The sequence below is a fragment of the Xiphophorus maculatus genome, chromosome 5, assembly GCF_002775205.1.
Source record: "Xiphophorus maculatus strain JP 163 A chromosome 5, X_maculatus-5.0-male, whole genome shotgun sequence".
NCBI lineage: Eukaryota > Metazoa > Chordata > Actinopteri > Cyprinodontiformes > Poeciliidae > Xiphophorus > Xiphophorus maculatus.
This window is the reverse complement of record NC_036447.1, coordinates 23339583-23367513: the sequence shown is the minus strand read 5'-3', so window position 1 is coordinate 23367513 and position 27931 is coordinate 23339583. Positions and strand designations below refer to the sequence as shown.

Below are 27931 nucleotides of genomic sequence, written 5' to 3'. Positions count from 1 at the left end.
TATATTAACAGTTTGGCATCCGTTAGCTTCTTTTAAGGATGCAACGTCCTTCCCTCTCTTTCACTTTCATGTTCTCCCAAACGCGAGTCACATCAGACCAGTTTACAAGAATGACCCAGTGAAGAAGAAAAAACAACGTTCTGAAGAAATTGGGAGTTTGTCTCACGAGTGATCACTGCAGAGTCAGTTAAATAAAAACAGACAGGAATTAAGTACAATTAAGTGGTGAGTATATTGGAGCTTAAGAGCGAAGTTCAGAGTTTTATTATGCTATTTTAGGAACAACAAGAAAGCAAAAACAAAGACTTAACGACGTTAAAAAAGTCCACCCGGGAACATGTCACAAGTCAAAGCTGATTAAGTTATTCATTGCATCTAAATTTTTGCCATCAGCCCAGGAGAAACTGAACATAGAAATCACAATGAAACTCATTAAGGGATTACATCGACAGCTGCTAATCTCCTTTCTATTGTGGAGTAATTTATAAATTGGAGCATTAGGAGCTTAGCTGTGGTTGTCATTTAATATGGGGAACAAGTTCAAAATCACAAAGATGTCAGCTTTAGTGGAGAGCATGGGGCAAGGTCAGGGTAAAAAGACTGAAGAGCTAATTCACTACAACAGTAGCAAATGTTAATATAAGATGTCTCAACACCCATCCTCACTTGTACGAGTGAGACAAGTTTTATCCTTGCTCAGCGTAGCATCAGCCAGCTTGCTATGACACCACATGAATAAAACCACGAAAGAGGCTTGTAAAATAATTACAGCAACGCAGATAAAAGCGCGGCAAAAGGCGACGCATCTCTCTTTGTGTCTGCATCTGTGGCAGGTCTCCTTCAGATGAAAACTTGCTGTGTTGGAAGCACAGAGCACAGCTGCGAGAGCAGAAAGTTATGACAGCTAAGCGTTAACTTTATAAAGCAGAGATGCCATTCTTCCACAGGCAATTAGCCGGAACAGCGTTTAAAAATGCTGCCAGTCGAATAATCCGCAAGTCATATCGAAACAGAGAAAAATGACGCTAATACTGGCCTAGCGCTTCAGCTAACCCTTCCACATCGTTGGCAGGAGCAAGATGGAAGTTTGCTAAGGAAACCAAACCCAGTTGAGGAGAGATAGCAGTCTGATGGGAACCTCATGGGAAATAAAATATAATAATAAAATATTCTACATACCTGCTTCACACTTACACTAAAACTATACATTTAGAAATGACCAGCTCACATCTTGAAAGTTAAACATGGGATTTACATTCTGTTAAATCTGGTGAAGTTGTACACGCTTGCTGTTTGATTAGATAGATAATGTCTGTAGTATGTTTTTCTTCACAATATTCACAAAATAATATTCATTAATACCGTTATGAACCAAACAAAGGCGCAAGTTGGACACTCGGACAGGATAGAAAATGAAGGACGCAGTCGTGTGTAAGCGCAAGCAAACTAAATGATGAAGGCTGAGGAAATACAAAAACTCAGAAGATGATAAAAGACAAAGGAGGAGATTCAATTTAACCATCAAAAGTAGCAACAAAGTTGATTTTATCAGCCGACAGGTGTGCAAGTGGTGTTTTAACATCTGGGCTGAAAATGACGAGAAGGGGAAACTCAGAACACCAAAGCAGCTCTCTTGTTGTGATTTTATGTATTATTTTCCTCTTCCTTTCAAAACTTACAAGGAAAGTACTTCAAGGAAGAAATGATCGCATTTTCCTCCACCTCTTTTAGCCGCTTGCATGCTCGCACACAGACGCGTGCGCGCACACGGGTGAATGTTATATTGACGTATTATCGTAGATTTACTTTGTTAGTCACATGTGAAGCTGCTCGGCTTCAGGGCTCCATCCCCGCCTTGTTGTTTCAGGCCTTAGAGATTGAGCCACATTCCATTGCCACAGGAGAGATAGGGATGCAATCATGATAATATTGTAGAACAAAGAGGATCACAAGGGACACAAATCAGGAGTGATCATCTGATTGGAGCGGGGAACAGAGCAGGACAATGCAATAGATGACAGTTGGAGCATATTCTGAGGAGAACAGAGAGCGATGGACACTGATGAGAGACTATGCACGTTCGTGTGACAATACATGGTGACGGCGTTCGTGTGACGATGTTTTATTAAAATGTATAAAGAACTAAGCAGCCTACAGTATAATTACTGTACTGTTTTCACATCTAAATGAAATGTTTGTCAAATCTAAATATTTCATTTAGATGTGAAAACAGTACAGTCTATTGTGGATCCCTTTAAGCGCAAACCAAAGCATTGTCATTTGTTCAAGGTTTTCCAAAAAAGAGCCCAAAACGTCCCTCCTGGTGGCTGCTGTGTCCTCGGCAGAAACCACAGAGGAGGAAAGATGGGAAGCTGAGGGAAGAAAGGCCTCATGGAGCACTTCACTTCAACATTTCCCTTTTTTTACTGTATTTCCAACCTCCTGTACTTGCTATGTGTGAAGAAATACTCTAAACAGAGCAGTGCTGTCGCTCTAATCCACAGGTGTGAAAGTTCAGTAGCTGGAATGAGACCCATGAAATTCTTACCTCTTAGAAAGGATTGCTCTCTCAACTTAGTCACGTCTTGTAAGCTACCAAAAAGAAGAAGAAAAAAGTTTTTTTACTTCATGTGTTTCAGTCTTGAAGGACTTTTGCAACCAGTAAAACCACAGTAGGTATCTAAAGGTTAAGAAATCTAAACCAGCTTGTGGCAGAAATAAGCATTTACTCTGAATGCCGTTCATCCACCGCGAGTTTTCTGAGACCTGAAATGGAGAGGAACAAAAACACAAATGAGGAAATCTCTTGCTTTCATGGAAGGAAAAACATTTTTTGCACGTCCTTGTTTGTTTTGTTTTTTCTCCATTTAAAAAAAATAAATTAACACAAATATTGATGCATATTTTGTACTTTTTAAAAAAGTAATCCTACTCGGTTGCACTTAAAAATTTTTTAATAATAATCAGATTATGTTATATTTGATAAATGAAAAGTATTTTATTATGTTGTAAAGTTCAGTCTGTTATTATTCCCTTTTGGAAATGTTATTTTTGTGTAATGTCTACATGCTTGGACTCTTCTGTCACTTTGCTGCTGGTACACCTGAATTTCTCCACTGAGGTACAACAAAGGTCTATTATTTTCTGTTCCATTCCACTGTAGTTTACGCTCTGCACCGACAGTACCATCACACTGCAGGAAGCCCAGAGGAATCGGTTTTCCCTCAGTGATCATCTGTGTCATCCACAAAAACACCAACTGTGTCAACACCAAGCAGCACAGCTCGCCATGGGAGAACAAGAGCTGACTGATGACATGTGAGCTGTGTTTTTGTTGAGGTCACTGAGCCTGACTTCCATGATGATGATGATGATGATGATAACTCGTCAGCGGGGAGTTTTGGGACCGGTCCCAAATAACACTTCAAAAATATTTGGAACAATTCCAGGGGGTTGAAAATAGGAGGCCTACAAACGTTTACAGGACATTTCAAGTTGGTGGTCGCAGAAATGCAGTTAGGCAGAAGATTTCTGAGATCATTGGCTGATGTAGATGTTGGTCAGATTATTAATTTACTTAATTTATTTATAGTTCAGATTTATGCTTATTTAGATCATTGAAAGTTGGACTGCAGAATTAAAAGGAAAACAGCAGAGGCTGTATGACTGTAATAAAAAGTATTTTTACTGGTAAAACAGATCCTCTCTTGCAGTGTAAATATTTTACAAGGCTACGTTGGAACACAAAAGTATTATTTTTGTTAGTTTTTTCAACTAAATATCCTAGGAGTTTTCTCCGAGAGCAATGTTTTTGTATTGACAACCAGTGAATGAAGTCATTATTTGTCGATCTTCCTCCTAAAATGATTCGATGTTTTTGTCATATAACTCTCTTCTCCTGGATTAGAAAAGTAGTATAAGTTCTGCATGAAATAATGTGAATTTGAAATGTTACTGAATAATTCACAGAATTAAAAAAATGTAAATAATTTTTTTTAAAGTATTTTTGCACTGCATGTCCACTTAGAGCTGGAGGGGTTGAAGAGCATCTGTCTGAAAATAATCTTAATATCAAACATACATTTTATCAAGCCCACATTTCTATCTTAAAATATGTATTTATTGTTCTGATACGATACCCTAATCGTAAATGTCGCGTTTGCATGAGGTGTTAACAGAAATGAAGGCTTAAAAACCTTCAGTGTGTAATTAATCTGTATGCGTTTCAGTTAATGAACTGAGTTACTAATATGAACTTTTCAAATAAAACTCTAATTTGTTGAATACGACTGCATTAGCAAAACCCTGGAGTTGTCAGACAGATCGTGTCGTACTGGAGGGGAGATGCAAGGAGACGAGAGAAACCAGCACAGTTGCATAACGAGTGTTTCTGCTGACCGCTGCCGTGGCCTTGGTGATCTGGCAGACGTGACTGTCCAGCAACGCAGCACGACCCTCTTTACCTCCGTTACATAAAACCCAGACACGTTCTGAGAACTTCTATTTTATTAACTCATTATTTGTTCAGTGTCATCACTCCATATGGATCAATAACAGGTCAGACTTACAATAAGTAAATTTAAATTGGTACCATTAAATTCCACAGATGAGACGTTTTGTCACGCAAATCCTCACTGATCTCCTTTAGACGCCGTCGTTCTCTGATAATGTTCTGTTTTTTTTTTTGTTTTTATTTAGTAAGAGTCTGGTTTGAGGTTTTGTAAAAGATCCAGTGATCACTTGTGGGAAAAATAGAGCGTCTAAACTTAAAAAATGAAAAGGAGGCTTATAAAAACGCTGCCATGACACACGGGCAGAGTCACAGGGAAACAATGGGTTGGCAACAGAAGAACCCTGGTCCAGAAGCAAAAGGGGGGGGGGGAAATAGATCCAAATGGAAGAAATACAAAATTACAAGTAATAATCTAGGTAACCAAGTACAAAAGGATGAACTTATTGTGAAACACTAAACTAGTAAAACTAAATATGGCAAAACCTGTTGAGCAATAATGAATGTAGAAACTGAGCTGAATATGGCTAGATGGAAGAAAGGTAAATAAGCAATAAGGAAATGAACAAAACAGAAACACAAATGAAACCCAATATTTTACAGAAGAGGGGTGAGTGATTTGAAAAGATACAACAGGCTGTAAAACGGCAAATTTTGACCATGAAAAAGCTATGAATAAAATAAATGTAATAAGTGTTATATTTTTATATTATACAGAACATCCAGTTGTCTATACCCGCCTTTTGTCGGGGAGACTGGTGTCTCTCTCCAGCAGTCACTGGGCGAGAGGGAGGACAACCTGGAAAGGTCGCTTGTCCATCACAGGGTAATAAAAACACATGGGACAAACCCCCCCCCCCCCCCCCCCCCCCCCCACACACACACACACACACACTCAGTAACCAATTAACTCAACAGACTAATGTTTTGGAAAGTGGCAGGAATCTAGAAAAGAAACCACACATATGAACTCCAACACAGAGGGAACCCAGGCTGCGAAAAAACAGAGCTGACCACCGTTCCTCTGCCTAACCCAGCTACCAAACTGGCAGAGAAGACTCAATGTCAGGCTGTGTTTATTCAGCAGGAAACAGAACAGAACATTTTATTAAAGTAATAAATGAATAAATCTGAATAATCACGGTTCAGCTGTTTTGCGGAGACTGATTTCCCCAGAGAAACAATCACAGGTGAATAAGTTATATTAAAGGTTGACAAAGACGGCAGCTCAGGTCTGTGAGTGTTTGTGCAACCACTCATCTACCCCCAAAGGAGCTGCGTTGGATAAAGAGCTGCCAGCAGAACATCACAGCTCATTGTAGCATTTGTTTCACTGCGTCAACAAATCTAATTCAATTCAAAACTGCTCTTATTAAAAGGGACTCTCATTGTCTATTAGCCGAATCTATTAAAGAGGCACAACATGTACATTGGCAACACAAAAGTGATAAAGGCAACAATCAGCCAGTGTTCTTTATGTGATTAAAGTCGCATAATATATATAAAAATATAACCCTCAAACACAATTCCTGTATTTTCGTTTCATTTATAGCACCACAACATGGTTCTGTAAGTTTTTTTAAAGGTGGTTATGCTACATTATTTTTTTATAGATGGAAACATTTAGCAGCACATTCTGAGAAATGAATTGCAAATTTGTGATCAGTTTATTGCTAGAATCAGTCGTTGAGAATTGACGTTCTTTTGAATTCAGTAACATAAAACACACTTTGATCAAGGCACACACAGAAAACGCTGGAATAGTTCAAATATAATAAAAGAATCCTCTGTCTGCGAGTGAACAATCAGGAAGCAAACACTCCCTGGTCTCTGCTATTAAATAAATCTGTTCGGATTAAAATGTAATCCGCAGAAGAATAAGCATAAATACTCGAAAGCAGACCTCTGAGCAACTAAACCCTCTCCATCCTAGACCAACAATATAATTATCCAAATTATGAACAAATGGGTTCATAAACATTTGAGACCTTCAAGCTTTCCAGGTTTCAGACTTGGTGGAGCCAAGACTCATTTTTTTCTTCAGACAACAGCATGAATTTAATCTTGTGGCTAATATTAAAACATGTTGTTTCTCATCTAAGTGAAATCTGTCTCATGAAGCACCATTCAGCTGATGTCGGTGTGTGAGTTTAGAAGGTTTAAATTTAATTTTTTTTCTTTCAACCAAAGGGTTATGAGGGGGGGCTAGCGCCTAGCAGCCATTGGCCGTGATGCCGGATGCACCCTGAAACGGTCCATTGTTGTTTGTCCATCGCAGGACATAAGCTATGCATGTACTCACGCCTGAGGACAATTTAGAGCAGGGGTCTCAAACTCCAGTCCTCGAGGGCCGCAGTCCTGCAACTTTTAGATGTGCCTCTGCTGCACCACACCTGAATAAAATAATTAGGACATTAGCAAGGCTGAGAGAACTGATCTACACAAGGAGGAGGTAATTCAATCATTTCATTCCAGTGTTTTGTACATGTGGCACATCTAAAAACTGTAGGACAGCAGCCCTTGAGGACTGGAGTTTGAGTCCCCTGATTTAGAGAGACCAACTAACTTAACAACAATGCATGTTGTTCGGTTTGTTGTTTTTGGACTGTGGGAGGAAGCCAGAGTACCTGGAGAAAACCCACACATGAACAGGGAGAACATGCAAACTCAAACCCAGGACCTTACTGCTGCAAGGCAACAGTGATGCTAACCGCTCCTTTGGGAGGCCCTGGAAATACAATTACAAATGTAGGAGAAAAAAATAAAAATAAACATATTTGTGCATTTTGTGTGCAGCTCAAAAACAGTATTTATACTTTCAGAAGGTAAAGGAAAAGCTGAACAGGGTATAGAAAAGTGGTGTTCATTCTACCATTTTATCCTGCTATTACGGATTGTTTTGTACTTTTTTGAATACTTACTGTATTTGTGTAACTAAAACTAAAATACACTTTTCATTAGCCAGGTATTGCTTATTCTACTGTGCTTTTAGCCAGATGTGTTGCTAAACCCCTCAGTGCACCAAACAGCTGTTTTAACAAGAAAGCCTTGTTGAAGAAAGGGTTCAAGAGGACTGCAAAACTACAGATCGGTCCATTATAGAAATCCTTCATATGTTAAAAACTTTAACCCTACGCTTCAACAACAAGCCTATTTCTTCTACTTTCCACTCTCTGTTAAGTCCCAAGGCCATGAAGCAGATTTTCCAGGGAATAGCATCAGAATTTGGCCAGAACTCAAAACATCAACTCTAGGCCACAGTAGCAAAGCCTTCCTGATCCCAAGATGGATGACATCACTTAAAGCTGAAAACAACCATTAGAGAAATACTATACCAACACAGCAGTCCATGCAGCATGCAGAAGCACAGTAAGCAGGATGTTTAACAGCCTCATGTTTGTGCTTTTTTATTTTTTTCCCCCTCTAGCCACCAACCCAACATGTATCTGTGACCATCCTGAGAAGACAGAAAACAAAAGCTGGGTCGCATCCCGTGATTTCCTCTGCTGAGGTAAAGGAAATTCTGCCTTCGCATACTTCCCAACCAGCGACAACAGTCCAAGACATGTGACACATCATCAAGCACATCTGATAGGGTATCTTTCCATGGCTCCAACCAGATACATCCTCAGTGGAAACAAAGTGCGTGTGTGGGCATGTGTGTGTGTGTGTGGGTGTGTGTGTGTCAGAACTCTCAGGACAGTGACCTTTTCATGTAAGCAGTATATTTGTTGGGTGACTCCTTGCCTCAATGAAATAAGAAAAACAAGATTTCAACTTAAAGTTGATGGACATATAACTCTGTCGAACAATCTATGAACAATCTATTATGCCTGACTTTTCATGGACTTTTTTAAAGTCCATGATTTTAGAAAAGTGATTAAATATTGCTGTAACCTCAAACTAAAGCTAGTGAGAGTACAACCAGCTGAAATCAACACACTAACCAACAAACTGCACTTTTGTTTTTAGAGAAAACAGTTATAGGGTGGATCTGTCTTTCACAAAGTACATTGTTGCAAACTGAATGCACAGGATGTAATGCAATGTTGCTCCTTGAGTAACTGAAACTTGTAACACATTGGGAACACTGGGTGTGACAGCTTGAAATCTGCTTCAGCCTGTTTATTTCTGCTCAGGCTCACCAGATTCCCATTTGCAATGAAAAAGTAATGATGGTGGCAGAGGAGCTGTGGCAGATGGTGGTGCTGTATGTGCTCCCAGTATACTGTAACTAACATTTTAATATGTATGTTTTAGATCATTTCAAGAAAAATCTATGTTTTAAATGTTATGTAAAATGTAGACAATAATATATCCAATACTGCTGCTTCGGTTTCTAATGACAATATAACAACCTACTGTAGAAACAGAACCAGCTCATTGGAAACAATGTGTAAAATTTTAAACAACCACAAGGCAAAACCACTTGGGCCCAATCAAATGTTAGCGGTCCAATTAAATAAAGACGTAAGTGTACTTCACATGCACACATCAAGGAAAACACACACCACAGACAAATGTAGAGATTGTTTTGCAGTGTGAGGGTTAGGAGGAAGGGGGATTTTGAACCAAATGCAACATGCGTCACTAATAAAAAAACAAGCCTCCAGCAGAGAAAAAGAAGTACAAGAAGATGGCACATATATGCTGTTAGTGCAGCATGAACAATGACCTCAGCATGAAATTGGTACATAAACACAAGATTTACGTGTGACCAAACTGTGGCGTTTGGTCACAGTTTTCAAGTTTGCTTATAATATAACAAGACATTGCAGGAGGAAATGAGAGAAAAGTTGATGGCATTGCAGATTGTGAACAAGTCTATTTAAGCTGTTTTAAATAAAGGCTCTCTTCAGCTACTCAGTATTAGAGGAGTTCCACAGCCAGTGGTTATTTGGTACCAGCCATGTCCTCCATTGTTGCGTTGTGTCGTGTTAGTCTTGTGCACAGATTACCTTGCGCTACTTTTTGGACTCTGGTGCTGTCCTAAAGCGACAAACCCACCCAATAGAGTTGATAACTTAATTGTAGTAAAAAAAAAAAAAAAACATCCAAATTGTGACCCGAGTCGAGCCATGCTTTAGAGGTGCTAGTGGAAAAGGGTCGTACTACTCTGTACAGGCCTTTTATTATGTGAAAGATAACCTGTTGAGATTTCAACACTATTATGTATTTTAATGCTGTGCAAAAAAAACAAAAAACAAAAGATGCTTTCAGGTGAATAATTGTCTTTCTACCAATCTGACACCGCATCATCTGTAATGACATAATCTAATTTCATGCTATGCTGTGCAGGAGCTCCATCGGCATCCATGAAGACTCGGTTACTCCAACAGGTCAAATGTTAGAAGTGGTGACATGGCGAGAGGGCTGACTTTATTTCCAGATAAACTCAGCAAATCATTCTGTGGCCACTTGGGGGAATTTTCTGCTCAGAGAGAGTGGAGATTAGGGATGAGCAGTGTGGACTCAGCAACTTTCTGTATACACACTTACAAATGAGGTGCTTACTAATGAGGTCAACAAGTAGATGAAGATGTTTTTTACAGAAGTGTACAAACTGTTCATTCAGATAGTTTACAAAAGGGAGGGAGATGACAGCAGATAATAGGGATCTGAACATAAAACACTAGAGATGTTCAGTTCTGTCCTTTATACAAGTACAGCTTTATCTGTGCTGGAACAAGATGGATTTTGCAAAATGCACATAGCTTTTTGAAAGCCTCTCATAAGGATATGTTAACTATGCTGAGGAAACACACTTAAGAGCACACCAGAGCGGGTTATTTTCTATGAAGCAACCCAACCGGCAGTGTTTGGTCAGTGGCCGACTGTCCAAGGCACGGAACCCAAGTAATCCTTTTTTAACCTACTTTATTCAGGAGCAGGACATAAGCATAAATCCCACTACATTTCAGCTCCCATAACGGCTCATCTCCTTCTGCACTACTTTAATACTTCATCTCCCTTGGCTGAATTTTAGAGCCGTTTCTGGCGAGAAAACGGTCTAAAATGGAAAGATTAGTGTGAAAGATATACAACCAAAACCTTGTCAAGGCAATGGCAAAAAATACATTGCTTGATGATTAATTTCTCACAAGATTGGTTTAAGAGCATAAACAAATAGTAAGATTAGGGTTTGAAGTGTTTTAGATCACTTCAAACCCTTCACTATTATGGCAAAAATAATGAACTTTTTGCCATAATATATCCATTTTATTTATTATTAGAGAATAAAACGGTGGACTCGCAAAAATGGTTAGCTGGAAGTCCATAACCTGAATTAGCACTAAATACTAATACTAAAATAGTTCAAAAAACATAACAGGGAATAAAGAAACTGAAAGGACTGAAAAATACAACCCAACAGTAATGCATAGATATTTACATAGCAAAGGGAGAGACAAAATTCAACGTTTCATGACTCCAAATGACTGCAAATACACATCCAGCTCACTGAATTGATGAGACCCTTGACTGAGTCACTCAGCACAACGGATAAATGCCAAAACATGAAGGCTCAGCAGTGCTGACCCAGCACCTCATCTTGGTGGCGAGTACGATGACTTTTTTAAGAAACAAGCTAACGTAGCTACAGAAGACATTAAAAAGTAGATAGCCATACTGACATCAGGATTTAGCAGCTAGCTGAGCTGAGCGATGCCAGCTGGGATTTGTTACAGAGTGAGTGATTTAACAATAGCTTGGTGTGTGTGTGTGTGGGTGTGTGTGTGTGTGTGTGTGTGTGGGCGTGCACAAGCCGGAACAGATACATGGGTGTGCCCGCCAGATGATTTGGTAAATGGAGGCGTTTGGTCACAGAGGCAGCAGAGAGTGTTTCCTGGACACACGAGAGGTGAAAAAGAGTTCATAAACAAGCACACAGAGATTCTTATTTCCTCTTTTATAAGCATTTCATAATAATGTTCCCAGAGCCGATGGTAAAATCTTTCTGTCTGGGGCACCAGGTGGCTCATTGGTAGAGCAAGTCCACCATAAGCAGAGAGGCCTTGTTGCAGAGAGCAGAGAGTGACATGCGGTAAACGGCCTGGGTTTGATTCCCACCCCTAGGTCATTTACTACATGGCCTCAATTTTCTGTCTGCTCTTCTTCTTGTTGAGTTACTAGTGACTAAAGCCCACAAAAATCTTTAAAAAAATAAATAAATAAATGTAACCGTAAACAAAACTGCTTTAACCAACAACTCAGACAGTGACTATGAATGAAAATGTACTAAACATAAACTAAAGTGAGACAGGAAAAACTTCAAACTGACTAAAAGTGACCATGAAGGCTCCTCTGCCTTCTTGCCTTCTTCCAGTGCTTCCAGTACCAACTAGATCTAGAAATACACCACTCAGTCAAAAACAACCAATCAGAGCCAGGGGGAGGGTATTAGCGCTGTCAATCACTCTCGTGCTCATCTCCTCACACTTGCTCTTTGCTAGACTATTCTGATTCACCACAACATAGCCTGCTACCAATGCTAAGGCTAATTAGCATGGCCACTGTTATGTGCTTCGGTCACATTATAATTATTTTTGTTTATTTTTTTCTAGATTGTTTTGTATTGACTTTAGTTGAATGATTTTTGTTTAATATACTTTGGAGTTTGGATAATTCCTTTTTGTAATGAACTTGGTCTCGTTAATTTGTGGCGCTGTTGGACCGCCTATAAATAGGCTGGGTTTTGACATGTTTGGAGTCGACCCTTCTGCTCGCTCCACCACCACCTAGGATGCAGCTGGCGTCTCCAGTCTGCCATGCGGTATTTTTGTTAGCCTTTGTTTGTTTGCCATTTCTTTGTTGTAATTTTGGCCTGGTGGGATCGGTTGTCCTGTTTTCGATTATTTCTTTTGCAGTAGATTCTTTTTTGCCTTAGTCTGGTACTAGTAAGGGCTTCGACGGCCCTGTATAGGGTTTGCCCCCTGCTGTACCGTCTTGTTCTTTTTGATCGGCTCACCAGGTTCAACTTTCTGTTAATACTTTTGGGATTTTTGTTTGTTCCTTTTTTTGTTTTTGGGACACGGGGAACTGAGGACGTTTAATTCTTTCTCTTTCCTCCACATATAATTAAAGCAGATGAACCAAAAGAAAAGTTCAAGAGAGTTTTAAAATAAAATAATTTTTTTAGACCCTCAGTTTTGCCTACGTGTCCTCAAATATGTTGTGCCCTTGTTGGACGTAACAGCCACCAATGACGGCAGTTAAACGATTCCATCCATCCATTTTCTAACACCCTTGTCCCCTAGTGGGGTCTGGAGGGGAGCTGGTGCCTATCTCCAGCTAACGTTCTGGGCGAGAGGCGGGGTTCACCCTGGACAGGTTACCAGTCTGTCTCAGGGCAACACAGAGACAGACAGGACAAACAATCATACACACACACACTCACACCTAGGGAGAATATAGAGAGACCAATTAACCTGACAATCATGTTTTTGGACTGCGGTAGGAAGCCAGAGTACCTGGAGAGAACCCACACATGCACAGAGAGAACCTGCAAACTCTGTGCAGAAAGACCCAGGGCCGGGAATCGAACCCAAGACCTTCTTGCTACCAACTGCGCCACTGTGCAGCCCTTAAACGATTCCCTGTAACAGTAAGTTTGAGCATTGAGCAGCATACAGGAGGTTGATTGACAACGCTAGGCCCCTCCTCCTGGCTCTGATTAGTTGTTTTTCAGACGGCAATAGTAGCTCAGGGATGACATGGAGGAGATCGATCTCTACCCAGATTATCTGTCTCACACCTTGCTGTAACTACATGGAAAATAAATCTGGAACAAACACATTTTTGTAAAAGTTGCGTATTGCAGCTTTAGGGTCGTTACGGTCAACCAGCTAGCTTCTCCAGGAATTTCAGAGAGGAGAAATGAGACGAGAGTATTCAAACATCACGTGTCTGCATGCACGCAGTCAGACCTTTTCATCACCTTCAAAGATAGAAGCCCTACTTTCATTCCCACACCGTGAGGGGATCAACACCCACTACGTAGACACCCATCAAAATCTCCTCACAGGCTCAGAAATACACACACACACACACACATTTGGCTCACACGGACACGCCCTCAAGAACACACTCTCGACTAATGAGTCTCCCGTTTCATAGACTTGACATGCAAGTAATTAAGCTCTGCCAGTAAATATGTGAAATGACAGGGAAATGAATAGATTTAGTGACCTGGAAGTTTTCATCTTATATGCATATTAATGCAGGCCCTCGGGGCACAGTAACAGGGATGGACATTAACCAACGCGACTGGCAAGCAGCCCAGACGAAACCACACACCGAGTCAGTGCCATTCTCTGCTCATCCAGGGTATTTTTCATACTAATTCAGCTGATTAAAGACTCAAGCTGTTACGGATCTAACCTTACAAAGAATTATAAGATGGTTATATAATCCCAACCATCAGAGCTTTTAGAAAAAAAATAAAAAATAAAAATAAAAACAGACTATTGGAGTTAGGACAAGAAAAAACGCCTGACTTTCAACTCATAAAAGCTCTAGATAATAAAGTATGCCGACTTGATAATAACTGTAATTATGAATAAGATGCAATCAATTACTCCAGAAGATTAAGAAAAATACAGCCTGGTCTAGTCAACGTTCCCAGTCAACTGAGCTTTCATGATGAGAAACGTTTGAGTCACAGAGACGTTTTAATAAGAGGACAACAGGAGAAGGGTTGGGAGATGAAAAGAACCTCTGTTTGTCTGAAAAGCTCCTTTGGCCAAAAATCTGTCGCCTCTCATCCTAGCATATTCGGAGGTTGACCCCGTTACCGTGGCTACTGCACTGTAATATCTATGCGAAACTGTCTAAGCTGCATGGGAAGATCTACTGCTGACACATGGCTTCACAAAGGCTTGTGTGAATTCATGCTGCATGTGAAAACAACCAAATGTTTACATTTTAACTTATCCACATGATAAGAGATCCAATGTTCTCCGGAGACGGGAGATGGCTCAAGTAATTCCTTTACCAAAGGATCTAAAGGTTTTTGACATTGGCAAGTATTCAGTTTCAATTCAGTTCAGTTACACAGCAGCAATTCATAACTGCGGAAACCAAAACATTGAAATATTATTGTTGAATACTGCAATGACAAAGAAATTGTTTTCCCCTTTGTCACAAAATGTCCACCACTCTTACCTGATCTACCGTACGGTTTTCTTCTTGAGGGCTTTTTCTGCCTTTATCTGCCTTTTGCTGGCTTTTAATGAGTTGTAGCTGAAAATTGTACCACCCCAAATCAGCATGTCTCAAGTCGCTCTGCTCTCACCTTCATCCACCCACTGAGCAAGACCTCGTCTCTTCTTCCCGTGGAGGATCATCCTATGGTTTTTCCTTGCTTACAAGAAAGGCAAATTTGGCTGTTGAGAAATATTTTCTGTCTCAAAAACACAAAAGGTAGTGGTATGGAGATCTGAGGAGGCCCATCCATCACTCTGATTGAGGCAGCACTGTTTTAATGCTAGTATAATAACATACTGGCAACTCTAGAAGAATTTTTGCTTATATTTGCCCAACCTCTGCAGATGGCACAACTAATAATGTAGCTATATAACTCTATATAAAGCACAAGAAGGTATAAGATACAGCTTAAAAGCAATTGAAAGTTATTATATTTGTATGGGTGATTGTGAAAGTCAGTTTATCAAAATTTTAAAAAACATTATTCTAATAGATTACATTATTGCTGCAGCAGAGAATGTAATCCATGATATCTACATGCTGTAATTACTTGTAGTCCAAGCAATTCTGCAGTATTGATGTTGCAATGACAATAAATGTGTGATATATTGTGTAGCCCTAAGCTATATTAGTGAATATATTGGATTATTTTAGCAGCAGAAGGATTAATAATTACTTTTCTGTCTTAAATGAAACCGTGTTATTCTTACTGAAGGTCATCATACCGTGATAATCTCACACCAGTCCACTCTTTGTTCTAAACAACACAGAAAGTAACAAAAATTGTACTTTGATCCTTTCTCTGCAGGGCTGAGATTGCTGTTGTTAAACTGTCACTGCCAGAAAAACTTTACAAGTAATCTTTGAACCTGTGAGCTTCTGGAGTACAAAATGTTTTTTGGGAGTCTTAAATATGCAGATTTTGCCACCATAAAAATGATACTATATGTCAGGATATTTGTAAGACTTCCAAAGGAACCAAAGTGTCAAATCTAGAAGGTCAAGACTGAGTCCTGTTTCAGATACAGAGCATCCTCCCACCCCGACGTCTGTCGTCTGGTCTCTCTGGGTGTAAGGGGAAGTTAACACAAGCTATACGGCATATGAGAAAATATGCATAGTGAGCCGAGAATATTGAGAAAGGCAAGATTACACAACTCCACTAGTTTTGTGAACTCATGTCTTCAAACAAAGAAAGCAGAGTCCAAGGCTTCATCAAATTGCAGTGTGCAGGGAGAAAGGAGCCACATGTTTTTGATAAGTCCTCTAACAGAGCAGGGTGAGGTAATGATGAAGTCATCTCTGTCCTCTGGACAGGTTCAAATCGTCGGCACTGGGCGTATGTTAAATACTTTCAGGCACACATGCCTTTTCTGTGGAATTTTACATAATGGAAACTGGTCTAAAAAAAAAAAGTGGATGGGTCATCCACATGAGCTCCTTTACATTCCAGCTGATTGGATAAATCATCTGTTGTGTTGCGTTGTTGTGCACAAGTTAGCTTCAACCAATCAGGTCAGTTGATTGATGCTGACAGACAATATGGATGTAGCGATAGTTTTCCAAACAGGAACATTCTTGCATTGTCAAAAGGGTTTTACATGAGTTACATATAGGATTTTCCATGTTCCATTTCTTTTTCTATAAGCCTCACTTTACTTTTTGACAACCATTCACAGCGTTAATCGCATCTGTTTTAGTGAAAACAGAGAGCATTACTAAGGTAACTCCCAAAGTACTGTTTGTTTTCACCAAGAGTATTGAGCCCAGATCATTGGATATTGATTTATATCATTTAAGCATGGGTTTGTATGAGAATCTGAAATTATGTTAACCTTGCTAATGCTAATGACCAACCGTTTTGACTCTTCAGTCCAGTTTCCGCACTTATGACAGGACTGAGTCTGTCATAAGCAGACTATGAACTTTTGCCTTTTAAAAGTTCAGTGACATCTACATAAACATGGACTATAGAGGAACCACAGTCCTGAGGAATTCCCCAAGGTTCCATTTTGAGGCTCGTTTGTAATGAGATAAGATAGCATAATTATACAGGTGATGCAGTCAAATGTCACCAGGAGACTATGAATCAATCCATTCAAATGTTGAGCAGATGCACGGTTCAAATCAGTACCGGTACATTAATATCTTTGTGCCATGCCTTTCTTCAGTTGAAGAGAAACAAAACTGAGGTAAATATTTTTTGGACCAAAGGAGGAATGATCAAAAGTCAGCAACTAGTGATCAGGCCTGAAATTTGGGCTCCCTGCAGCTCAGAGCATAGACTATAAAAGACTTTTATTTTTAAAGTCTAGAACAACTTAGTACCAAAATACATTAAAGATTTGTTGATGTATCAACTTTTCAGATTACTTGGAGCTTCTGGTTCAAGTCTACTCAGCGTCACTGAAATCAGAACTAAACACAGTGAAGCATTTAGTTTGTGTTTCTCTGATCTTGAAAAAACTTCAAAAACAAAACAAAACAAAAAAGCAAAAATGCTGAAAAGTTGAGTTTGTTTAGAGAAAGCCTAAAATTCCAGATATGGTATTCTAGATATGGTATCTAGAATATCATATCTAGAATGGTATTCTAGATATGTGACTGATATCTAGAATACCATTGATTTAGGCTATATTCAAAGTTTTCATTACGTTCCCTTATTATGCCACGGCAATAAAATGTTTTATGTCGTCATCATGCAATTTGCCTTTTTTCTGAAATATGCAAATAAACTTGCTTTGTCTTGTCTAACATTGGTACTTATTCCCAGTGATGCTAACATAATGATTGTCACAGCTATGTTGTCAAAAATGTGTTTATTTTGATAAATAAACCTAAGTAAACAGATGTAGCAATAATAAACCTATTTAGTTGCAGCTTCTGAAGTAATTTTTGTCATCCTGATCTTTACAGAGCAGCAGAAGTGTGATAAGCTGATGTTAGCTTATCTGTTAGTTGGGAAACCTGCTAAAGTAGCTAGCCTGAAGTCAGCTGTTTAACAGATATACAACCCTCACTAGATTTTGCATGACCAAAAACAGCTAAGGAAAAGTTCAACTGGTGGTACTGGGAAACTGGGAGTCTGACTGCTGGAACAATAGACCAGGGTAATTGACCAACAGGTTACAGGTGTGAGGGGAGAGAGAGAAAATGGCATGGGGGTGAGGGAGACTACGCAACAGGACAACTAGGAAAAATAATCTAACATTAAAGACTTAAGAAACATAATTAAACCAGAGTAACAAAAAATAACTAGACACAAGAAATAAACAAACTAGAATCACCAGGAGAGGACTGAAATAAAGTAAGAACAGAAACAATACTGATCTAATGAAAATAAGAAACTAAGCAAACTCCAAAGCAACTCAAGATCCTGATACTTGTTTGGGACAGAAAAATAATTAAATGTTGTTCTTTCTTTTTTGAAAAGGGTTCTTTCATGTTCAGTTTTGGTATAGTATTGCGTTGTTTTATTGGTAAATGTGGATGTGTAATACCAAAGATGAAGGGAGCCAAATGTAGAAACTCAGGAGTCTTATTATTTTTAATAATCAAACTAAAGCAAATTAGAAAACAGAGAAAAGGCGAGTAGGGTGAGCAGAGAACGTGATGATTTAAGATTAGACTAAAGAACAAAAACATAAATATACTGAGAGGGGTGAAAAGTGGAAACAGGTGGTCTGATGACTAAGGACACCTAGAGGCAAAGGCAATTACAACTGAATAACAAAATTCAGAAAACGCAGTGAGCTATATGTATAACAAACAAAGATCAATTTAAAGGACAAGAAAACTGATACAATCATGACAAAAACCCAACACAAAGCTGTTTTTCTTTTTCCCACATGGAAAGCAACTCTGTAAACGTGTCAGGACATGATTATTTGTATGAAGCCTCCAGTGTATCAGACAAGGCCAGAGTTTGCAGAGATTTTAAAAAGTTGAAATATTCAAAAACACAGCACAGAAAAACTTCTCGCTGTCTTTGTCACTAGTTTGGCCACGGCACCTAGCTTTTGTTTCAGTCTTCATCCTCCAGCTAAAAATAAATCTTTTTAGTTCCTGCAGCTTTGTGTAGCAATTCCCTCCGATTGCACTGACACGGCTTTCGTTCCCCACATCTTGATTTGTTTTGCAGACACCCACACAGCACAGCCTGTGAGCTCCTATTGAGAAGGGGTGTTTCAAAGGTTTACTTTAATTTGTCAGTAAAATCTCCACACCTAGCCTCCGCTTAAAGCTGCACGGCAAGATATTAGGTAAAGTAAAACAGGATTCTTTTACCGCAGTAGTTTTATATACAGTATTTTAAAATGATCTGATTGTTATAAACTGTAAATACAGCCCTAAATAAACCTTACATTTAGATTACTAAAATATATATTTAACTTGTATTTACTCTTACTTTTATTGATTGAAACTGAAGTTGTTAATAAGCCGATCACACTCTAGTATTGGATATTAGGCTGAGGTCACAGATCAAGACATCATAGAACTGTGTTGTTCATGTAGAAAAGAAAAAAGAAAGCTACATATTAAAATATACATAATGATATCATAAATTGTAAGTAATCACACGCTTCATGCGCTGAAGATGTCATTTTTCTAATATTCAAGTCAAGATAAATTGCCTAAATTGAGTAAACTACAACACTCTCTATGTTTAATTTAGCAAATGAACATTTAACAACTATCTTATAATGTTTTAACCTTAAGCTGTTGTCATTAGTCCAAAAGCTGTTAGGAAGTGTTTTAAATTATTTAGAAAGTGCAGTTTCTCATAACTAATGTTAACAGTATGGTGAGAACCTTTGAAATATCAATCAGTAAATTTAAGAACGGATAAATAAACCCCCATAGCTAGTCATTTTTGCCTCACCTTTGTAAGATAAAAGATTTGCCACAAAATACTTTTGAACTCATGCAAAACCTTCATTACCAAAATGCTTACAGTCAGGGAGCGTTGGTGAGATCATCATGGGAATGGAAAAGATTGATATTGTGATTGCAAGAGTATCGCAACTTTTTGATTTTTCTAATATTGGAGAGCCTTAATCAGTTTCATTCTTCATTATTATTCATTTTAAAGTAGATCTCAAGTCACAAAACACGATTTACATTCTCAACCAGATGATCTCGACGTGTGAGAAAGCTAATTTTGTGATTATAACTGTATTGATCTGGGATGTCACTGGATTTGAATCTAAACCTGATCGATTAGAGCCCTAAATAAATTGGACTTCATGTAACAGAATGCATCTGTGAATTGTTTACATTTTCTACAAATGGCTTTCTATAAATAAACTGACTTAAGGCTAATAAAAGTGACTGTAAATACACTCAGTACTTACTGTATGTTCAGGTTAATGATGTGGTCTTGAAAGAGATATTTCAGTACAGCCTACATTCGAACAAGGTGATGCACATCCAAAATGGCAAACTGCAATTTTTATGACATCATTTCATAAAACTAATAATTACCTGGAGGCGCAGACCAGCAGCAGAGATGAACACAGAAGCTCGCTCTCTCTCGTCTTGTTTATAGTTTGAACCTGGTGCTTTCGTGTCTCCTTCCTGTCACAGATTTTCACTGAAGACTGTGGCTTGAACCAGCCGCCAGCGGGGCTCGGCGGCCAGCTAACATGCTGTAGAGATCTGCTGCACCAGCTGCCGCGGAATCACAGACTCACAATATGGCAGGAAGTACAGTCTCCTTCACTGAAAGCGGCGGCGCACTTTTTCGCAAATCCCTCGTTTCAAACTCAGGACACGTGATTCAGGCAGGACGTCAGCGTTTATTATTTATGTTTGTCCAGACTCGGCCACAATGAAAGGATAAAACAAACAAACAAAAAAATGTTTAAAGTGTTTTAATGTGATTTAGACGTTACGTTTATAAAAAACGCTCAAAATGGGCGGAGTTTCTCCACGTAGTTTACACTGTAAACAAATAGAACAGCGTGCAACTAAGATATGTTATATGTTCTGTATGTAACAGCGGAATATTTGGTCTCATTAATACTAAGAATTGATCATGTCAGATGATTTTTTTTGTAGCCAACGTGCAGAAAATCATAAGATGATTTATCTTCTACCTCCTTTTCAAACAAATTGTGTAAAATTGCATGTCATGACTATTTGTCTAAATATTTTTTTTCTACTTTGACTTTTTATTGTCTGTTTGAAACAACTAACTAAATAAAAAAAATATATAATGTATATTAAAATGTTTGAATAAAATACATATATTTTGCTGTAGTACACAGGCTCCTCCTAGTGGTCAGTCATTTCTTACCCTCAGTCCGTCTGACTTTAACTCCGTGTTTTTTTGTTCCGCACTTTAGTCCGAACTTTAGTCAGGATTATTGTAATAAATGAAGTTGTAGGGTGTGATATGAAACACACAGAATCAATGTATTATAATTATATTATATCTATCAGTATATATCAATAGAAATATATTAATATATCAATATATTATTAGTAGTAGTAGTAGTAGTAGCACTTGTGGAAAAAAAAACAAAATATTTTTTTTTAGAATAATACAGGCTTCAATTTCAGGACATTTGGACAATGGGAGGAGGGCTGGGTCACGAAAAAAGATGTATTTATATTTATCAACATTACTGTTTTTTTTTTTAAAAAAAAAGAGCGGTCCCTAAGTGTAAATACTTTGAAGAACATAAGTTCATAGTTTACCGATTAGAAGAACTTAAACATTCAAATCTGTTTGTCAGAAAGGGACACCCCCTTATAGTTCACATGTCTCTGGAAAAGCTTTAGCAGTGGAGACCGAAATTCACAAGAGTCTGACTCAGCTAAAGTACACTCTTATTTGGACCACTGACTCACTGTTACTCCAGTTCCTGCTTTTCTTTCTCGTTTTTTAAAGATTTGTTTTTGTTTTACATGAGTGACCTTTAATGAACAGAGATTTGACAGGAAAGAGGGTGGAGAAAGAAGGAGAAGACATGTAGCAAATCATCCCAAGCTGGAGCCCGGCCCAGGACAGCCGTGTTGAGGAGAACATCCTTGTGCTCATGGTTGTCAACATTCCTGGGTGTTTGGGCTTTGGTTTGTGGATTTTGTTATGAGTCATTTATGGTTCATAGCGTTTGCATTATTAGTTCTTTCCAGTAGGTTTGATTTTATAAGTTATTCTGTTGTTCCCCTTCCTCAATAGTTTCTGTAGGTTGTGTCTGTTAGTTTACTCCTTTTTCTTTCATTTTAGTTAAAGTCATTTTTCATATTCTGTCAGTTTCTTTTACTCCTTGCTCATCTGGTTTTATCACACTGGTTCACGTCTGGTTTCATAGTTTAGCCCTGATTATTACTGCATTATTTCTATCACAAGTATTTTGGTTTTCTTATCCTCTTTCCTTGTTAGTTTACTTAGTTCTGTTCAAGTTTGTTCATTTCCCTTTCCATTAGGTGTTGCCACTCTTTGTTTCTTAATTTTAGGTTTTCTTGTGTATTTGTATTTAATTTTAGATTACTATCAAGTCCTCTTGGTTCCAGTTCCTCAGTTCCATTAAATCCACCTGTGTTCCCTCATCTTAGTTGCGCTAGTCTTTTGTCTCACCAGCTATTCAAGTTCCTGTCTTTCTCTTTGTTCCCCACCAGATTCTCGTTTCATGTTTGGTCTATGCTTTGCTCTGTCTTGACAAAGTTCATACCAAATCCGTAAAGACTTCTTGCTTTCTCCCTCTGCTGAGATCCACCAAGTCCATGCAACAGAGCTGCCCATCCCCCAAATTTATTTCCCTTTTTTATCAGATTAATAAGAGTTAATGTTGCTTTCTTTGAATGTTGCACATTTTGAGAGACTAAACACTGAAAGGATAAAACACACCCAGCAGGAGGAAGGCCCATGGGACGGAGCCAGTGCTCTCTGCTTTCACAGATCACCCAGAATGAGGTTTGAAGTGTCACACTAGAGGCGAAATGTCTCGGTTTCCACTCCTGTACCTGCTGCACATGCAACCCGACCTCAGACAATGATGAACGCTAAGAGAATTAAAACATCAGATTTATCTTTCAATTCATAGAAAAAATTAATAAAAAAAAATAACACTTCAGCAGGTATTACTGTACTTGATGCCTGTTTTTTATTTTTACAAGTTAAGAGAAAATCTTCCATCTCTGCGTTTGTTAGATCAGGACCGTCAGGAAGTTTCATTTTGCACTGGAAACTCCTACACTGTGTTCCAAATTATTATACAAATTGGATTAAAGTGTCATAAAGATCAATTTTTTTGTTGTGCTATTAAATGTATAGATGGTATTGTGTGTCAGGGCTCTTTGAATCACTATAATTAATTGCAGAGAGCTGGTTGATTAGTTTGTCTGGTGAGCTCAATTAAAGGAAATCTACTTAAGAAGGATGTTCCACATTATTAAGCAGGCCACAGGTTTCAAGCAATATAGGAAAGAGAAAGGATCTCTCTGCTGACGAAAATCATCAGATAGTGTAGTGTCGTATGACAAGATATGAAAACATTAGATATTTATCAAAAACTGAAGCGTTATCAAACTGTGAAGAGATTTGTGGCTGATTCAGAACAAAGATGGTTTTGTACAGATAAAGACATAATGAGGAAGGTTTCTGTTAGAAAAATTCATCAGATTAAGAGAGCAGCTGTTAAAATGCCCTTACAAAGCAGCAAACGGGTATTTGAAGCTGCTGGTGCCTCTGGAACCTCAAGGTGGAGGATCCTCCAGAGGCTTGAGGTGCATGAATCTACTATGTGGCCCCTAACCAGAGATCACAAGCAGAAACGGTCGCAGTGGGCCCAGCCGTACATGAAGATTAATTTTCAAACAGACTTGTTCACTGATGACTGCTGTGCAACCCTGGATGGTCCAGGTGGATTCAGTAATTGGTGGTGGATGGCCACCACGTCTCAACACGGCTGTGACATCAGCAAGGAGGTGGTAGAGTCATGCTTTGGGCCGAAATCATGTGGAGAGAATCATTGGTCGGCCCCTTCAGAGTCCCTGAAGGTGTGAAAATGACCTCAGCAAAGTAGATGGACTTTCTGACTGATCACTTTCTTTCATGGTTCAAAAAGAAGAGGCGTACCTTCAGTAGCAAAATCATCTTCATGCATGACAATGAATGCTGCAAGGAATACCACTGTGTCATTGGCTGCTATGGGCTTAAAAAGGGAGAAACTCATGGTGTGGTCACCATCCTCCTCTGACCTCTGACCTCAGCCCTATTGAGAACCTTTGGAGTTTCCTCAAGCAGAAGATCTGAATGCAGTTCATATCCAACCAACAGCTCTGGGAAGGTTTTCTGACATCCTGCAAAGAAATTCTAGCAGAAACTTTCCACAAACTCACAAGTTCAATGGATGCAAGAATTGTGCAGGTGATATCAAAGAAGGTCCTATGTTAACATGTAACTCTGTCTGTTAAGATGGTTTAGATTGAAATAGTTTTTGATTTTAGTACATGCGACCATTTAATGCTGCACATTCAAAGAATGACCGTTTGCAGTTTTTATAATCCATAAAATGTTTAGAAAATCTGCTGTGCATAATAATTTGGAACAAAGCATTATGAGTTTATTTTTGAAGAAAATACTGTTCTCATGGGGAGCTTTGTTCAGTAAAATTTGATTTATACTGTAATAGTTCATGACTTGAAAATTATACTGACCATCATTTGCATTTAGGAAAACCTTAGAAAACATCACTTGCATAATAATTTGGAACAAGGTGTATTTTGACACTGCAAGACGTGGATCCTCTTTTTCTTCTTGCTTCAGTTCTTTTTATTACCAACCTGACTGCTCTTAGTTCCTCAGTGCCTGTTGTTTTCCAGTAAAGGTTTATTCTCTGTTGAAAGCCTGTTGCATCGAATGTCTCGCTGCTGTGTATTGACCTTGCTTCAACTAAGCACACACAACTGAAGTTGAAGGTCGTTTCTCAAGCTCAAGTACGTCCTTGAGCTCTTGGCAAGTACGCAGCCTGTGATTACAACTGAAAGTCCATTCTAGCTGAGTCCACAGGGACGCAGTGCGCCAGTTCACCGATTGGAGCAGAGCGTACGTGATGATGTCACCCTCGGCTTTCCTGGAATTTCTAGGGCTTCATTTTACATTTACAACAGCTTGTAAAAATGTTAATTTGACATATCAAATATACATAAATTACCCAGAAGTTTCAATTCTAAGTAGAATGTCTTCAGATTAATAGGCTTAAGTTTTTGTTATTATTATTATTATTGATCATATACAGCTTAATTTAAAAGGTAAATAATTTACCAGCTCATATTACTTTTTCAGAGACAAAGCATGATAGACTTGTTTGCCACACTATCAGAATATTTGCTTATAAAATATTTGTCTGAACTGACAATAGTAGATTATGGCCAGTTTGAGTTACGTAGCTGATCAATTTATTCCTTAGGTTTGCAGAAGATCCATTAGAAGGAAAAGTTATGACGGTTATTTAATGTTTTACCAACCTGCATCTGGTCAGAGTTGTTGCTATGCAACTGGATGATTCTTTTATAATAACTGAAAACACTGAGCTCTAATAAACTAATAAACAAGTAGCTATGGGTATCAACTCAGTGCTCTAATAAAGACTGGTTCTGGTCTACTCAGCATTCCCAGAGTCAGAGCCAAACATGGAGAAAAAGCATTCAGCTTCTATGCACCACAAATCTGGATCAAAGTTCCAGAAAACTGCAAAACAACTGAAACACTGACTTGCTTTAAATCAAGGCTAAAAACATGTTTGCGTAGAGTTGGCTTTGATTAAAAACTACTGGGAAATTAACTAATATGTTTGATGTATATTTGCTGATGATTTTTCTTGATGATTTGTGGAGACATTTGACAAAACATAATTGATTATTATGCTATGTTTTCATCACATAATGCACTTTGAAATGCCTTGTTGCTAATGTGCTATACAAATAAAACTGACTTGCCTTAAAATCTACATTTGAACTGTTCTTGTTTAAACAAATGTGCCTTCTAGATTATGAACTAGGTTGACACACATCTTGTTCAAGCAGAAAACATTTTGATTTCATGCTGATTCATTTTAATTTAATTTCTTTTTTTATTCTGCTCTTCTTTCATCTCAAGCAGAATAATCATTTTTCATAAATGATTGACATATTCCGGGAACCGAATGCCCAGTGTATCTTGACTCAGCTTACTCCTTGTTTTCACTTCATTAAAAATTAACCCATTCTGAGCAAAATCTTCTGTTGATGAATCAGGAGAACAGCTCTTCCTGTAGGTTTTGTGCTCCTATAAATAATTGGAACCATAAAGACAAATACGTTGAATTATTAATGAAATGTATCAAAACAGAGGATGGAAGTTTAGCATAGAACACCAGAATAAATGTGAGCCAAAAATACTTTGCAAAATATCTGTATTTGTGTTATCTGTGCTTTCTCACACCTTGCTGACGGTGCTTCCAGTAAGCTATTTCATTAAATGTGTTGGTCTGTTGCCAATCGTAATGGTCATCGTAATTCATTTCTGCTGCATCTTACGGGCAGACTGTCGGTTAGATAAAGTTGTTGTCGGCACCTGTTGTTTCATACCTTAAACGTTTTAGCTGTAGAATGTTGGAAGTTGTTGCAACCCTGTTGGTATCAGTTTCATCCACAGATCTTTAGGACATTTTTTTGTCACTTTCAAGTCATATTGAGTATAATTTCAAAGCACTAAACTCTTTTGAGTGTTGCTTCATTGCCAGTTTCATTGTTATTTATTATTAAATAGTAAATAATACTTTTTATTTAATTGGTTATAATCTTGTATAACCAGGTACAAGACCCAATGATGTCCAGACGTCTTTTGTAAGAGTGGCTAAGAAAGGCAGCATGTGTGGAAAAAGTGTATAAATAAGTTGGAAACAAGCCAAAAGAGCTTTGCAAACCCGAGTCATCCAGTGTCTTGCATTCAAAGGATGGTATTCCAGCCATAATCAAGTAAAGGCAAAAAATATCTGATATCAGAAGCTTCCGTGCTCTAAGGGAGAACCAGTATAATGTGGAGATCAAATGTTTAATATGAAGTTTAAAAGGAAGCTCACAATCGATAATGTAACCCAGGTAACTATAACTGGCGACTCGAGAGTTTTACCTTGGGCAGTTCTTAATAAGGGGATGTATTTTGGATTCTTCAGCATTTTATCCCAACTTTAGTTCTTTGAGGTGAATCTGCACTGCATGAAAAGCAGACTGTCCAAATGTCTGTGCGATTGAGTGTGAACAATAGTAAATTACAGAATCATCTGCATAAGAATGTTTGGAAGGATTTGACTACAGATCAGTAATGTGCATTGTGAACAAGATGGGTCCTAAGACAGAGCCTTGAGGTACACCTTTAGTGACCTCAAGAACGGTGGAATTTACTTTGACCATCTAGCACATGTTGCGTCCTACTTGCCAAATAATCTGCAAACCATTGAGCAGCTTGTTTGGAGACGTCAGTTTTGAGATTAATGTCTTACGCTCATGTAGAGTGGAAGGTTGAGTTTGCATGCACTTTTTTAGACGGTGGAGAGAAATTGCAGTAAACAGAAAAAAAGATGCAAACCAATCACAATCACAAACTGTGGTTTCAAACAACCACAGTTTGATACTTTGCCTCCATTTACAAATGGATTACACTAAATGTGTCATTTTTATAAAAAACAGCAAGTTTTATTTTTTAACTGTGTCCACCATCGTTCCGATCAATTTACCAGAGTATCTGATGGTGCTGCCAACAGTTCACAGTTGCCAAGTCTAAATAGTTCATGGCAGGACAGAGGTACCTGTATGAGACGTACATGAGAAACAGACTTCCTCATTCAAAACAATCACCAGTCATACTCACCTTGATCCTGCCATTAGCCCGCTTCTCTGCTTCTCCCAGACCTGACGCAGAGAGAGAGAGAACGTCCTCATTATTTAGATTCTTGTGCATATCTTGAATAAATCCTTTAACTTAGCTTTTACCCGGAAAAAGTAAAAGCATCTGAAGAGGCGTTGCTTCATGCGGGTCAACTTCTGGCAAAACACAAAAAAACTATTTATAAATGGCGAGTTAGTCAGTCAAGCACAATTCATTTCTGCAGACAAAAAAAAACAAAAAAACAAAGATGACATCAAAAATGCTACTTTGAGTGTACCGCTGTGGCCAGGAGGGGTTTTATTTGCTTTGGTTAATGACAGACCAGTCTCCCTGCTTTTCAT

General features: G+C 38.5%; 1 protein-coding gene and 1 long non-coding RNA gene across 3 annotated transcripts in view; both read right to left on the bottom strand.

The window, feature by feature from the left end:
* The window catches only part of LOC102216510 (gamma-adducin), a 113550-nt gene extending 93201 nt beyond the window's left edge, over positions 1 to 20349 (bottom strand). Inside the window, exons 1-3 of one of the 2 annotated variants that reach the window (XM_023334603.1) lie at positions 20198 to 20349; positions 2730 to 2766; positions 2549 to 2592 (exon numbers count right to left, since the gene is read on the bottom strand). The gene's annotated coding sequence lies outside the window, so the exon portion shown is untranslated. The remainder of the gene's footprint in view (positions 1 to 2548; positions 2593 to 2729; positions 2767 to 20197) is intronic. The other variant, XM_023334605.1, reaches the window with a different exon arrangement.
* A 7071-nt stretch (positions 20350 to 27420) lies between these two features.
* Positions 27421 to 27754, bottom strand: LOC111608588. The gene is made up of 3 exons (XR_002752749.1): positions 27695 to 27754; positions 27573 to 27613; positions 27421 to 27510 (listed from the first exon to the last, which is right to left on the bottom strand). It is a non-coding gene; the product is annotated as an uncharacterized LOC111608588 (long non-coding RNA).
* Between the last annotated feature and the right edge of the window lie 177 nt (positions 27755 to 27931).